The 16784-nt window shown below is 38.4% G+C and overlaps 1 protein-coding gene across 6 annotated transcripts in view; it reads right to left on the reverse strand.

The window, feature by feature from the left end:
• Positions 1–16784, reverse strand: part of MAST2 (microtubule associated serine/threonine kinase 2) — a 233255-nt gene that overhangs the window by 82479 nt on the left and 133992 nt on the right. The gene's annotated exons all lie outside the window — the stretch shown is intronic.

Here is a 16784-nt window from a genome sequence, read left to right on the forward strand (position 1 = left end):
GTATATTATTATTCCCTTCATACAGATAAGGAACTTGAGGCACAGACAGGCTAAATAGCTTGCCCTAAGTCACAATAAGGTACTAACATTCTTTGAAACCTAATATAATTTACATCTCTTTGCTCTGGGACTTTCTTAATGTGGAGCTCCATTCTAAAGATGATTAAGGGGTGCCTGGGTGGCTCAGTTGGTTAAGTGTCCAACTCTTGATTTCAGCTCAGGTCATGATCTCACAGTCATGGGATCAAGCCCAGCATCGAGCTCTGCACTAAGTGTGGTGTAGAGCCTGCTTGAGATTCTTCCTGCCTCTCTCTCTGACCCCTCCCCTGTTTGTGCTCTCTCATTCTCTCAAAATAAATAAATAAACTTTAAGTAATAATAAAAAAAAGATAATTCAGAAGGCATGTATCCACAAAAACAAGGGCATGATTCAGTTGATAGCAGATTATAATAGCCAAACCTAAAAGTCTCAGCAACAAGGTCCTGCAATGATACCAACTTACAGTGAAAAGAAACAAACAAAGGTCTAATGCTCAAATGTCAATGTCCAAGGTATCACCACATGGATTTAAAAGACCCAGAATGCAGGGCACCTAGGTGACTCAGTCGGTGAAATGTCTGACTCTTGGTTTTGGCTCAGGTAATGATCTCACAGTTCATGAGTTCTAGCCCCACGTTGGGCTGTGTGCTGACAGTGCAGAGCCTGCTTGGGATTCTCTCTCTCTCCCTCTCTCTCTGCCCCTCCCCCCCCCAAAATAAATAAATAAACTTAAAAAAATTTTTAAAACACCCAGAATGTTTGGAATGAATTGATACTTTTAAAGTAAAAAACATGAGAAGAAGGGAACCTGGTCAAATGTAGATCAGTGTAATGTCCTCCCCTGGAATTGTGTAACATAGTGGGAAGATTCTCTAACATGACAGTGGCAACATGTCTCCACTCCCAGTCTCAAGATGAAAAAAGAGTTGCCCACCACACCTTAGTAAATGTGCCCACCACCTACATACCAGATAATTCTGTCACTGGTGACTGTAGGTCACATTCCCAGAGGTCTAAATAAATAAACCTGATAGTAGAGATAGGAGAGAAATTTAAAAGCCCTAGACTGGGGACTGCTTCAGAATTTGTTTATTCTAAGCATGTCTGTATTTCCAATGCCTGGGACAATGGCTGAACCACAGTTGTTATTATTTGGATAACTAATGAATGGGAGAGAATGGTCCTGTCATACATTTTTAAAGCAGTACATCTCTTGGTAATCAAAGGAAAGTGGCCAATGAGACTAAGGATTTTGTCTTTGAATGAAGTATACTTCCACTACAGAGGCCCTTCACAAATAAGGGCCCTGGTAAAATGAAATAGTATAAAGTTACTCCTGATTACACAGTGTCTGGGAAGATGTGGTAAATTTGGTTTGTCTTCACTAGTTTCCACGGTTTCCATATTTCTTTGGAAATTCCAAATTATGAACCCATTCCCAAGTTACATTTCCAGACCAGTTTCTTTGAAAGTTACTGGTTAAAGGGAAATACAAAAATGTCTTGTACTCTATATGTTAGTCCAACATCCAGATTAAACCCTGCATTAGTAACAACCCTCTTCTGCCTCCTTCCTTAATAAATAACCCAGCTGTCTGTCCTGTGCCCAAATTTCCATAATAGATAAGATTAAAACAGAGTTCTGTTTCTGTGAAGCAGACATGAGTACAGAGGCTACTTGAAGGACTAGGCCTCCACTTTCAGTAGTCAAACTCTGTGACAGTGGTTTTCAGTGACAGTTAATTTTAAGGTTCTATGCCAGGCACTCAAAGGACTAAAAAATGTGCATATATAATCAATCCTTGGCCTTCAGAGACCAAGAAAGAAGAAACTTAGATATGTCAAGGGAAGAGAACTCAGGCAACATATACTGACACAGGTTCCTTTTAAGAATCTGGGTGTCTATGCTCCATAAAAATGAGAGTCAACTAAGAAGAAGGCAGAAGGTCTGAGGAACTCAGAACCCACAGTGGAGAGGTACTGGGAATTCCATGACAACAACTATGTCAGAGGACTGGAGAGTAATCAGTCTAGACCAGAGCAGAAGGTGAGAGGCCTCTAGGAAGAATAATGCTGGGGTGATTTGATCATTTGATATAGAGAAGCACTTTGCAGCTTAGATGGAAAATTTTATAATGAATAAATGAATTCTACGTAGAATATAAAGCAATGCAAAGATGAGATAATTATTACCCCCAGGAAAACAAAAAGTCATAAAAGAAAACAAATAGAATATAGCATGTAATGACTCAATTAGGAATAATAATTATGAATTCATAATAGTTTAACATTGATATAGATAAAATAATTTTTAAAGTAGTTACTTCCTAGTTAAGTATCCCGAATCTTGATTTCGGCTCAGGTCATGATCTCACGGTTTGTGGGATCAAGCCCTGTGTCAGGCTCTGAGCTGACAGCATGGAACCAGCTTAGGATTCTCTCTCTCTCCTTCTCTCTATCTGCCCCACCCCTGCTTATGCACTCTCACTTTCTCTCTCAAAAGAAATAAACATTTTAAAAAATAAAAAATAAAGTGATTACATTTAAGAAGTAAAAATCAAGAGTGGTAAGAATGGAGTAAGAGAACACCCAAGTTTTCTAAGACTTAAAGAACTGACTTTTAAAATTATGTCCATATATTTGACAAAATAAAAGCTAAATTTAAAATGTGGGTGGATTACACATATGTAAAGTGAACAGGAAGAGGGTGGTTGTGATAGAAGATTTGCCCAGATAGAAGAAATGTGTATTAAGCAGTAACATGATAGTAGTGATTACGGTGCATTTTAACTGGTACAACCATGGTTCAAATCTAACCTACAGCAGTATGTTTAAAGAAAACCAGCAAATGATCACCTCAAACCTCTGCTCAAAATCCTCTGACAACTGCCAGAGCCAAGTAAATATCTAACTTAGTTATTAGCATGCCATGCCATGATATGGCCCCACGCTGACTTGTCCTACCTATCATCTCTCTACAAATCCACTCTCCCCACACTTTACACCCCAATGCTAAACAAGTCCATGCCATTATGTTTCTACTCCCTTGCAATGCTATTGCTTCTATTAAATACAAGGTCTACCTGACAAGTGTGTGTCAATTCCTCTCTTCTCAAGTCAAGAGTTTCCTCATCTCTAAAGCCTTCCTTGTGTTCTCCAGAGCAAAATGAGACATTGGTTTCCACACACTGGCACTGAATTTTGTATATAACCTTTCATTACAGAATTTATTATGCATCTCCACGCAACTCCCACCACACGCCAGGTAGCTTTGTAGGAGAAAACTAACAAACTTTCAAGGAACAAGTAATTCATGTCTTATAAAGTTGTGCAGGAAAATACAGTAAGATGGAGAGCTGCCTAAGTTATTTTATAACAATAGTATAACTTTGATTCAAAGCCAGATAACAACAGCCTAAGAAAATTATGGGCCCATTTCCTTTATAAATATATATGTTTTAATTCTATAAAATTTTAACAAACTTAATTTTAAAAAATACTGTGATCAAGTAGGTCCACAGACCCCAGAAGGGCCCTGAGGCCCCTTCAAAAGGACTGCAAAGTCAAAACTATTTTTATAGGAACACTGAGACATCATTTGGCTTTTTTCACTGGGTAACATTTGTACTGATTTTACAACATCAAAGTGGGTAAAACTTCTGAAGCACCTCAGCACAAATTAAAGTAGTCATAGTTTTTTTCACAACCATTCATTTGCGGGGGGTGGGGGGAGACAACTAGATTCACTTAGAATGTTCTTATTGCAGCAATAACAATTAGTAATTTCGTTAAATCCCGACACTCTTTAGAGGCACCTGCCTGGCTCAGTTTGGATAGCATGTGACTCTTGAATTTGGGGTTGTGAGTTTAAGCCCCATGTTGAGTGTAGAGGTTACGTTTTAAAAATATTGACTATCTTTTAAATATTCTACATGACAAAATGATTAATTATGCATTAAATACTACTGCTGGATTATCCAAAGTACAATAACTGTGTTGAAGAAGACATGCCATTGTTTGTGAGCCACTTTTTTTCCATGAACATCATTTTACAGTTATTCAGACTTAAGAACCTGCAAACATTTTCTGGAAATGAACAAAACAAGCTTATCACTTTAAGGAAAACAACTGAAAGTATTTGTTGCCAATGATAAGTTTAAACTTTTAAGCAAAAATCAGAATTTTGAAAAACTTGTATCATGATTTTGACTGCTTCCCAATGTTTATACTTTGCTGATAAGAGTGATGTTGATATTAGCAAATGTGATTTTTTTCATATTGTACAACTGAAATGTATCAACATTTGAGAGAAAAATAAAGAGAAAAAGTATTTGATATATATCTTTGAATATAAAGAAATTCTCAAGAAAACAGAAAACAAAAGACATTTTCTTAATTTCAAAAAGGATCTTTACTCAAAATTTAAAGGAGAAATTATACTCAAGGAAAACTATATTCCCTTTGAGGCCAAGGAAAAACACAAGGGTACCTACTCTAATTGCTATCCCTAAACCTAATGCCAGAAGCTCTGGCCAATTAAAGTAAAAAAAAGAAAAAAGAAAAAAAGAGAAAACAAAAAAAATGAGGATAGCATGGAAAGATATAAAATTGTAATCTTTGCATATACTAGCAATAACTATGTAGAAAACCATTCACAACAGTAGTCAAAACACTTTAAGAAATCCAATGTTGGGGCGCCTGGGTGGCGCAGTCGGTTAAGCGTCCGACTTCAGCCAGGTCACGATCTCGCGGTCCGTGAGTTCGAGCCCCGCGTCAGGCTCTGGGCTGATGGCTCGGAGCCTGGAGCCTGTTTCCGATTCTGTGTCTCCCTCTTTCTCTGCCCCTCCCCCGTTCATGCTCTGTCTCTCTCTGTCCCAAAAATAAATAAACGTTGAAAAAAAAAAATTTTTAAAAAAAAGAAATCCAATGTTAAGAAAGTCAGACAATACAATCAATAATGGGAAGATGAATTTCTTTAAGTCGAAATTCAACTAATAGAAATCTGAGGAGTGTCTGGGTGGCTCAGTCAGTTTAGTGTCGCTCTTTATTTTGAGGGAGAGCAACAGCAAGAGAGAGGAAGTGGATAGGGGAGAAAGAAAGGAAGAGAGAGAATCCCAAACAGACTCTGTACTGTCAGCACAGAACCCAGTGCAGGGTTCAGTTCATGAACTGTGAGATCATGACCTAAGCTGAAATCAAGAGTCAGATCTTAGTTGACTGAGCCACCCAGGCGCCTCTTGCACGTGCTCGAAAGAAAGAAAGAAAGAAAGAAAGAAAGAAAGAAAGAAAGAAACCTGCAATACAGAACACTTTAGCTTATCAGAAATATAAATGAATAGCATTTTAAAAATAAAGATTAATGCAAAACTAGCAGTAATGAAATAAGAATTGTTGGGTATGGAAAAGAATTTAATTAAATGTCTTATAAATTAAAATTATAGACATTGAAAGGATAAATGGATAAAGAAAATATGGCATATACTGACAGTGGATTATTATTCAGCCATAACGAAAATGAAATCTTGCCAAGTGTAACAACATGGATGAATCTCAAGGGCATTATACTACATGAAATAAGTCAGACAGAAATAGATAAATACCACATGATCTCATCTATATGCTAAATCTAAAACAAAAAACTGAGTTTATGGATATAGAAAACAGACTGGTGGTTGCCTGAGGTGGGGTGGGAGGTGGGGGGCAAAATGAGATACAAATTTCCAGTTATAAAATGAATGTCATGGGAATTTAATGTAGAGCATGGTGACTCTAGTTAATAATACTGTATTGCATATTTAAAAGGAGCTAAGAGAGGGGATCTTGGATGTTCTCATCCCAAGAAAAAAAGCCTATAACTGTGTATGGTGATGGATGTTAACTGGACATATTGTAGTGATTACTCACAATACATACAAATATCGAATCATCATATTATATACCTGAAACTAATATAATGTCAATTTTAAAAATTACTAAAACTCAATGATGAGGTAAACTCTGAGGCAAAGTAATTAGAAAGAGAATTAGTGAAAGATCGTTTTAAGGAACCAAAGACACAGTGATTAAATGGTTATATGAGTTTGTTTCCTGAATTCTATTTGGGACCATAGTGTAGAGGCCTAAGCACAGACTTAACAACTAGAGAGAAAAAAACTGCAATATAATGAGCTTACTTATCAACCACAGACACTTCCAAACAGTCCACTTCACTGCCTTGGTTCTTCTTCCACATAAACTTCATGGAAACATTTAGACTAGGAAGAACATACCTCTTTTTAAAATAATTAGTAATCCAAAAGGGACCAGAACAAAATCAATCAAAGACACGATAGAAAATTAATGTCTAGAATATATAAAGAACTCCTACAACAAACAACACCAGATTTTAAAATGAGCAAAGGGGGGCACCTGAGTGGCTCAGTCAGTTAAGCGTCCGACTTTGGCTCAGGTCATGATCTCACGGTTTATGAGTTCAAGCCCCATTTCAGGCTCTGTGCTGACAGCTCAGAGCCTGGAGCCTGTTTTGGATTCTGTGTCTCCCTCTCTCTCTCTCTCTGCCCCTCTCTCACTTATGCTCTCTCTCTCTCTCTCTCTCAAGAATAAAAATAAATAAATACAATAAAAGGAAAAAATAAAAATAAATAAATAAAACGAGCAAAGGCCCTGACGGGCACCTGGGTGGCTCAGTCAGTTAAGAGTCCGACTTCAGCTCAGGTCATGATCTCGCAGTCCGTCAGTGAGTTTGAGTCCCATGTGGGGCTCTGTGTTAACAGTTCACAGCCTAAAACCTGCTTGGGATTCTATGTCTCCTCCTCTCTCTGCTCCTCCCCCGCTCATGCTCTGTGTCTCTCAAAAATGAATAAACGTTAAAAAAAAATTTTTTTAAACGAGCCAAGGACTTGAATAGACATTTCTCTTAAGATACATGCATGGCTTGGGGCGCCTGGGTGGCGCAGTCGGTTAAGCGTCCGACTTCAGCCAGGTCACGATCTCGCGGTCCGTGAGTTCGAGCCCCGCGTCAGGCTCTGGGCTGATGGCTCAGAGCCTGGAGCCTGTTTCCGATTCTGTGTCTCCCTCTCTCTCTGCCCCTCCCCCGTTCATGCTCTGTCTCTCTCTGTCCCAAAAATAAAATAAACGTTGAAAAAAAAAATTTTAAGATACATGCATGGCCAAAAAGTACATGAAAAGCTGCTCCATATCACTAATCATCAGGAAAATGTAAATCAAAACCACAATAAGCTACCACTACATACCCACTAGAATGGCTATAATAAATAAGACAAAATATCTAGTGCAGGTAAAGATGTAGAAAAACAACCCCTCAAATATTGCTGGTGGGAATATAAAATGATATAGCCACTGCAGAATACAGTTTGGAGGTTCTTAAAAAGTTAAGTATAAATTTACCATACAACACAATTTCATTCCTAGGATTCTGTCCAAGAGAAATGAAAACATATGTCCACACAATGACATGTATGCAAATGTTCATAGCAATATTTACACCTAATAGTCCCAAACTAGAAACAATCCAAATGTCCATCAACTGGTGAATGGATTAACAAAATGTGGTCTACCCATACAATGAAACATTATTCAGGAATAAAAAAGAATGAACTACTGATGTGTGCTACAACAAATAAGCCTCAAAAAAATTATGCTAAAAGAAAGAAACCAGAAACTACAAAGTATATGATTCCATTTACATGAAATGTTCAGAAACAGCAAATTTATACAGCCAAAATCAAATCAGTGGTTGCCTAAGGTAAGTGGTTGCCTAGGAGAAACAGTACAGTGGTACGATGGGCACAAGGAAACTCTTTGGGTTAAGGAAATATTCTAAATTTAGATTATGGTGATAGCTGCACAATTTTACAAATTTGACAAAACTGATGAGGTTTTTTGGGGTGATGGGGGTTGGTTCTTGACAAGAGCTAGGCCTCCAGTATCCTGTGAGTCTTCTTTAGCATGTGAAAATCTCATTGGAAACTTCCCTCCACTTTACCTTCCCAAATCCCAAATATATAACCAGTCTCTCCACAGGGTCCAAGTCAGCTCTTCCTGCCCACAGGTCCTCTCCCTGTGCTTTAATAAAATCACCTTTTTACACCAATGATGTCTTCAAGAATTCTTTCTTGACCATCAGCTCCGAACCACCCCACCTCTGTCACCCCAGAACCTCATCAAAAACCACTGGATAACTTGGAATTGGTGAATTTTACAGTATATAAACTGTATCTCAGTAAACTTTTTTTTTTTTTTTTATTATACAGGCATCTAAGACTATATCTTATGTACTTAGTGGACCTAAGAATCCTCCTTCCTCCTCTTCTTTCCTGAATAATTCAGTCTAGAAGCCATTAGATTATTATGATGATGGCCAAGTGGTTGGAGGGTTGGGGGAAGAAGGCACTCACACATGCATATTACATATATACACATTCTCTACGAACAGTGAACCCAAATATCAGCAACCATGCCTATCACCCATATCTTGGCTTTTAAATACCATTCTCCACTAAAAGGAACCATGTTCTTTGGAGAAATGGCTAATACAAGGGCTAGAGCAGGGAAGATACAAAATAAGCCATCCAGGAATGTCTTACAGAGCCAGAAAATTAGGAAGTTCCCAAAGAATGGTGGGGAAATGTTAAAAAAAAAAAAAAAAAAAAAAGCAGCAGCAGCCACCAGCATAAGAGACTCCTCTTGACTAAATATGGTACAATTTGAATATCAAAATATATAATGTTATTAACAGATTACAACCCACTAAATAAAATAAGAGCCCATTGAATTCATGCTGATACAAGAGAAAAAATGAACAGGGAGAAGAAAAAGCTTTTCTTTACAGTGCAGTGCCAACGGACGAGTGCAGAAAAAATGATGGAATTTGAAAAATACCATTTTGCAACCAGCATAGAATAATAATTCAGCCAAGAAACATCAATGGATGCTAAAAATAGTGAGTTAAAATTTGATGAGAAGTGGGGTAGTTACATAATTTCAAGAAATTTCCCTCAAAATACTTGTTAATTAGAGAGGGGAAAAAATAATCTTAGAGCAGAGAAACTAGCAGATCAAGTGATCAAGGTTAATTTCACAGTAATGGGATATAATGAAAGCCTGTATCACCTGATAGGATGCAACAAGAAGAACACACCATCCTTTTTCAGGAACCGTAATATTTCTGCCAAAGATGCTGGAGGTGACCAGAATTTGCCACCCCAAAATACGCTATGTTGGCAAAAGGATTTTTTTAAGCCAAAGGCAACTGAGAATCAAAAGAAAAAGGAAAGAATTCTCTGTCCTCTCATTATCTGCCTGAAACCAGGCAAATTTCCCTTTGAGGAATGTGTCCCTCTGTACCTGGGAGAGAAGAGCTACAATGTGTTTGCATAAACATAAACACTGCATAATGTTCCATTAGTTCCTTCACATATTTCCTATTATTCCCTACAATTTATCATGCCTTAAAGCCCAAATCCTCTTTCCTTTGTAAAAGGATATGTAAGCTTTCTGAGTCTAACCAGTTCTTTGAGTTACATTCCTTTTCTGTGAATTCCTATATGTGTAAATATTGATAAAAATTGTATGCCTTTCCTCCTATTAATCTTTCCTTTGTCAGTTTAAGTCACAGCCCCCCAGGCACTGAACTAAAAGGGTAGAACAAAAGTTTTTCCTAACAATGCATAACCTGAGCCGAAATCAAGAGTTGGATGCTCAAGTGACTGAGCCACAGAGGTGCCCCTGAAATTATTTTTTTTTTTTAATAGCTGCTAACCTCCAGAGCAATCACCTGAAATATTCTCAGAATGGCTGTAATAGAAATGAATAAGGCTGAAGGCTGAAAGCTTACTGGATAAACAGCATTCTCTCTCACTCCACCATGTGCTGGGAACTTTCCTACTGCCGATTTGGGCCTATTCTCCCACTCAGAGTATCTAGTATACAGTTGAATGAAATAATGGATGATTCCACCTTAATTTCCTAGGACAGGAAAACTAATTCCCTCCACATAAGATTGGGAAATACATTCTTTATCCTTAAGGAACAATTTAATATGACTTTTTAGTTAGCTACTTTGAGATACTATTTCTCACCCATCAGATTGGAAATAATTCAGAAGCTTGATAATCTATTCAGTTGGCAAGGCTGTGAGCAAATACAGTAGTCCCCCTGCTTTTTAATTTTTAATTTCTTTTTATTTTTAATTGAAGTATAACTGACATACAACAGAAGTCCCCACTTATCGGAAGTTTCTGTCTTGGTAGTTTCAGTTACCCATAGTCGGGAAGGCATAACGTCAGAAGGTCAGTAGTACTTAATGCTACATCACAGTGCCTGTATCATTCACCTCACTTCAGCTCATCATGTAGACATGTTATTATCTCACATCATCACAAGAAGAGTGAGGACAAGATATTTGAGAGACCACAGTCACATAACTTTTATTACAGTATATTGTCATAACTGTTCTATTAGTTATTGCTGTTAATTTCTTACTGTGCCAAATTTATAAATTAAACTTTATCGCTGGTATGTACATATAGGAAAAGACATAGCATATACATGGCTGGGTACTATCCATGGTTTCAGGCATTTGGTGGGTCCCCTGCAAATAAGAGGAGACTACTGTAGACATTATCTTATACCCACTGGTGGAAATACATAATGATATAGCCACTATTTTGGGAAACTGGACAATAGCTAATAAAACTACATATGCATTTATTCTTTGACTCAGCATCCGCAATTCTAGGAATTTATCCTGAAGGCAAACCATGAAAATTAACTCTTCTATGCTTGATAACTCTATTTATCTGATAAATCATTGAAAATTATTTGTGTCCAGAACTCTCCAGTTCCAAACCTCCTATCTACCAAGACAAAAGAAGGGACTGACCCGAGCCCCTATGACAATCAGGATTGGCATTGGTTTCTCTTCCTGTAGCATCCGGGGACATGAAAGAGAAGCTGTTGCAAGAGCCCCTCCTAAAGAACCCTAAGAAATAACATTTATCTTTGCAATTGCCCGGGCTGTTGGGTTCTTGCTATGTGGATCAGTTCTCACCTCTCAGAGCACCTATGTAACAAGGGTCTACATAAATGGTGTCCCAGGATGACTACTAGGAGCCAAAAGAGGAAGCCAAGGTTTTCTTCAGTTTAGCAATCAGTTAGCAGCTACTTAAATGGCAAGCTCCAAGGGTCTTTACACACACAAAAATCACTACTCTGGGTATAGAATCTTCACTACGAAGGAGTAGTTACCAGGTTTGAAACAAGACAAAGAAACTGGTGACACTGAGGCATCAGGATGAAGGCCCAGGAAAGAATCTAGCTAAACTGACTCAAGAGTAAGGGTAACAAATAGATAACAAGGGGGAAATTCCTTTTGTGTAAGTACTGTAGCTAATAAATGGAAAGGGAATGGGAATATCAACTTTTTTTTGCAAACTTTTAATAAAATAATGGGTCTAAGGTGACAATTATTAATGGCCAATACTATCAAAACACGAGAAAGAGTTGACACACCCTGCCTCCTGACAATTGTACACTGCAAACCAACTACTAAGTATTCTTCTCTGGCCCCCCAAATCAAACTAGAATCAGATCAAGCCACCAGTTTATGAGAAACACAGAGGTCATAAGAACTATGTTACATAACCACTCAGGGATGCAATGAGCAAAATTCAGAATGTAGGAAAAGTCTATAAGAACAAATATTTACAGATAAAATGATACAGTCTGGGATTTGCTTTAAAATAATCAGGTTGGGGGGAATAGGCAGAGATGCAGAAGAGATAATATACTGACCATGAGCTGATAAGTAGACACTCAAGATAGAAGACTACTCTTTGTATTTTGTAATGTTTCTGAGAGTTTCTATAATACAACATTTAAAAAAGAGTTTTTTAGTGAACAAAATTTTCCTACTTCCAGAAACAGAAATGCCATTTAGAAACCTTCAGCTTCTTGAAGTTGAGCAATCCAAGAACAAGCCTGTGGCATCTTGCCAAATAGAACTATATGTTTATTCAGAGTTACCTGTAGCCAGGATCTATGAAAAATTCTCTGCTATAGAAAGTTTCCTGAGGTTAAGTCACAGCTAGTATTCTTCCTTACTTTACCTTTCTATTTAAAAAGCAAAAGAACACAGGCTGTGACTCCATCAGTTAAGTGTCCAACTCTTGATATCGGCTCAGGTTGTGATCTCTCAGTGGTGGGATAGAGCCCATGTCAGGCTCTATGCTGAATGTGGAGTCTGCTTGGGATTCTCTCTCCCTCACTCTCTCTGCTCTTCCCCCGCTCGCATGTGTGCATCTGCACGCGTGGCTCTCTCTCTCAAAATAAACATTAAAAAAAAAAAAAAAAGAAAACAAACAAAAAAAGCACTTTCCCTTTCTTAATAGGAGAATCCTATTTCCTGATGATACTCTCAAGCTGTTCTTTCCCTTACCTATGAGGAGAGGGAAAATAAAACACTTTAAACCTAGTTTAATGAATTTTCCTCACTGTCAAAAATAGCCCAAAAAGAGTTTTTCTCATTTTAGTCCACATCCTGCTGCACCCCAACTGGCCAATTTTTAGTAGCAAATAGTGAAACCACATGTGAGGGCAGAAGAGCACCCAGCTGCCAGTAACAAAGCTTCCGTGGGCAGGACATAATAATAAGTGATACCTAGAGCTATCCAAGGGAAAATAAGAATTTGAGAAAACGAACAGAAGCAACATGAAGTGTGGGGATCAGCAACATGTGAGTTTTCCAACAAAAACAGCAACACAGTAACTGTTATAGCAGCCTGAGTATTCTCAACAATTTTACATGTATTGACTCATCTAATCCTTACAGCAACCCCTGAAGGGCTATTTTTATCCCCATTTTAATGATGTAGAAAACTGAGGCAGAAAGAAGTGAAGTAATTTGACCACAACAGGGCCAGGATAAGAACAAGTTCTAGAGATGTTCCTCTTTTAGAGTCACTTTGAAAAGCAGTTGTTTAAAAAAAGACAGACAAGGAAAGCAGGTGTTGGTAAAATGAAAATAGTGCTTTCTCTTTGGCAGGAAACAATCTTGACACTACCAAAAAGGGGTTTCAAAGGCTGCCTAGTCTTGGAGGAAGTCCAAAAGAACACCTGTCCTTTGCTGTAAAAGTCTACAAAAAGCCTCTCACACATGTGACACAGGAGGGGTCAGAGGGCTGAATTAGTACCAGCTGCAAACTTCAGTAGTGAATTTGTTTGCTGAAGATGTTTAAGTGAAGGCTGAATAGCTTTTTACTAGACACTGTATAAAAAAGAATTCCTTACCCTATGACCCAGCAATAGCACGGCTAGGAATTTACCCAAGGATATAGGAGTGCTGATGCATAGGGGCACATGTACCCCAATGTTTACAGCAGCACTTTCAACAATAGCCAAATTATGGAAAGGGCCTAAATGTCCATCAACAGACGAATGGATGAAGATGTGGTTTATACATACAATGGAATACTACTTGGCAATGAGAAAGAATGAAATCTGGGTATTTGCAGCAACATGGATGGAACTGGAAGATATTATGCTAAGTGAGTCAGTCAGAGAAAGACAGATACCATATGTTTTCACTCATATGTGGATCTTGAGAAACTTAACAGAAGACCATGGGAGAGGGAAAGGGGGGGGGGAGTTACAGAGAGGGAGGGAGGCAAACCATAAGAGACTCTTAAATACTGAGAACAAACTGAGTGTTGATGGGGGGGGAGGGGGAGGGGAAAGTGGGTGATGGGCACTGACGAGGGCACTTGTTGGGATGAGCACTGGATGTTGTATGGAAACCAATTTGACAATAAATTATATTAAAAAAATAAATAAATAAAATTAAAAAAAAAAAAGAATTCCTACACAGTAGGGAGTGGACTAAGAGCTAGAACCCTTCCAATATAAACTCTAACAAGGAGTTCTTGCTGCAAACCCTCCCAACTACAGGGCTGACAAAGTCTATGGCAGTTTAAAACTGAATCAAAATATAAACCATTCTATGTTTCAAGAAGTTGCCAACACCAAATTCTTATCCCCAGGAGGCCTAGCTGGGCCAGGGAATAGCCAAAAACACAATTGCCTTTTCTCTCTTCAGGGATACCAGTTACACCATAGACCATATCTAGCATCCCTTCAAATCAGGTTATGTCAACAATGCAATACCCATGTCTGAATGCCAATCAATAGGCTAGAATCATATTCTTGGAAGATATACAAGATAACTAAAGGTTATAGGGTAAGGGCGCCTGGGTGGCTCAGTCAGTTAAGCATCTGACTCTTGATTTCAGTTCACGATCTCACAGTTTATGAGATCGATCCCTGCACTGGACTCCACACTGACAGAGTAGAGCCTACTTGGGATTCTCTCTCTCCTCTCTCTGCCCCTCCCTTGCTCTCTCTCTCTCAAAATAAACTTTAAAATAAAGTTACAGGTTAATTAATTCAACCCCAATCATGATCATATTTATTATGCCTCTTAAGGTTGATCAGACCCATCTAAGATATTTAAGAGCCACCATCAAGCTTGCCTAAAACAGACCCATCCATCCTTTCCTATCAAGGAACAAACAGAAATGTAGTATACAGTTAGAGTAGGCATCATTTTAAAACTGTGCCATAACTGTTCTTCAAATTATTATGGGCAATAATTTGTAAGGTCCTAAGCACATCACTAAGATGCAGTCAATAAGGAAGGTTAAGATTCTGAGCAGGGCCTGTTCTAACAACCAAGCAAAAGGATACTATTTTCTAGGACTCCAGGCCAATGCAGCCAAAAGCCTCAAGGGCTATATTAGTTTGCTAGTGCTACCACAACTAAGTACCATAGACTAGGTGGCTCAAACAAAAGACATTTTTTGCCTCACAGTTCTGGAGATTGGAACGTGTCGGTAGGGTGGGTTTCTTTTACGGCCTCACTCCCTGGCTTGTAAATGGCTGTCTTCTCTATGTCTGTGTCCTAAATCCCTCTTTACAGGGCACCACTTGTATTAGGACCCACCCCAATGACCTCATTTAACCTGTAAAGACCGTACCTCCAAATACACTCACATTACAGGTACTAGGGGTTTTAACTTCAACGAATGAATTTTAGGGGGACACAACTCAATCCACAACAATAGTTATACTCCATGGGAATAAAAGAGAACTCAATATGGCCACTGCAAGAGAGTTCCCTCTCTCTTGCGTCATCCCTTTTTATTATTTTTTAAAGATATTTTATTGTTCAATAATCTCTAAATCCAACATGGGGCTGGAACCCACAACCCTGAGATCAAGAGTCACACGCTCCACTGACTGAGCCAGCCAGGCACCCTTTGGGTCATCTATTTTTAGAAGTCAAATTCACTGCCAGTAGCTCTCAATTTTTAGTTCCTCACATTGTTTACTAGAATCATTTTTCTCTTCTTTCAACTTGTATTTTCTCAGTTGCTCAATAACAGTGATGTTGAACAGACTTATCTACATGGTAAGGATTTGTAGAATTTATGTGCATCGCTGTGTTCACTAAGCACTGATTCTGTGCTAGACTTTGAATGTGAATAGAGAGAACAAAACTAAGTTAATGGATGACAGCAATGAGCAGGGGTAAAAGATAAAAGTGAGTAAAATAAGCCTAAAAGAGGAAAGAAGGTAATAAAGACAAGGGCCTGGAAGTGACAGTGGACTATGAAATACCAATTCCCACCCCCAGTATGGGAATATTTAGTAAAGAATGTTATGAATATGTCATTTTGGGAAGAGAAAACCTGGGGCTGCAAAACAATTTAGATTCAGAATATACTATATTACTCAAACGAAGTATCTTAGATGCAAAAACAGAATACTTTTTTTTTCCTAACAAAAAGCTTAACAAATACCTATTGATCAAACACACTTTCCTTCTTGAAAAATTATGATTGGTTTCCAATATACCTCTCTCTTGATTCTTCTCATTTCTAAAAAGCCACTCCTTTTCAGTCCCTCTGCTGCTAGTTCCTCATCTCCCCAATCTCTCAAAGTCAGATGGCCCCAGGGCTCAATCCTTTGACATTTCTTCCTTATCAATAGACACTCATTGGATGATCTCATAAATCTAATCATTTGTTTCACTTATACCCTGATAATTCCTTATAAATCTTCAACCCAGAGTTCACCTATCTTTAACTGAATGTCTACTTAGCTATTCTTACAGTTTCTCAGTCTCAGTTCATGGTTCTTCCAGTTTCCTAGCTGCTCAACCTCAAATTCTCAGTCATCCTTCACTCATCTTTTTCTCAAACTCTGCATCTAAGCCATCAACAAATCCTATAGATTTTACCTCCAAAATATATCCTCAAATCTGACCACTTCTTACCACCTGTACCACCGTAGGTTCAAACAACCATTGTGTCTTACCTAGAATGTACAGTAGCCTTACTTACTTACTTACTTACTTACTTACTTACTTACTGAGAAGGAGACACACAGTGTGAGTAGGGGTGGGGCAGAGAGAGAGGGAGAAAGAGAGAGAATCTCAAGCAGGCTCCATACTGTCAGTGGAGAGCCTGATGCAGGGTTTGAACTCATGAATTGTGAGATCATGACCTGAGCCAAAATCAAGAGTCCGGCACTTAACCAACTGAGCCACCCAGGCACCCCAGGTACCCTTCTAACTATAGCCACAGGGATCCTTTGGATTTAAGTCAGATCATAACATTTTCCTGCTTCAAACCCTCCAACAGCTTCTTATGTCATTCAACATAAAAACA

The sequence above is a fragment of the Lynx rufus genome, unplaced genomic scaffold (assembly GCF_022079265.1).
Source record: "Lynx rufus isolate CCGP_SWC_20201006 ecotype Redwood Valley unplaced genomic scaffold, mLynRuf1.p SCAF_2, whole genome shotgun sequence".
Classification (NCBI taxonomy): domain Eukaryota; kingdom Metazoa; phylum Chordata; class Mammalia; order Carnivora; family Felidae; genus Lynx; species Lynx rufus.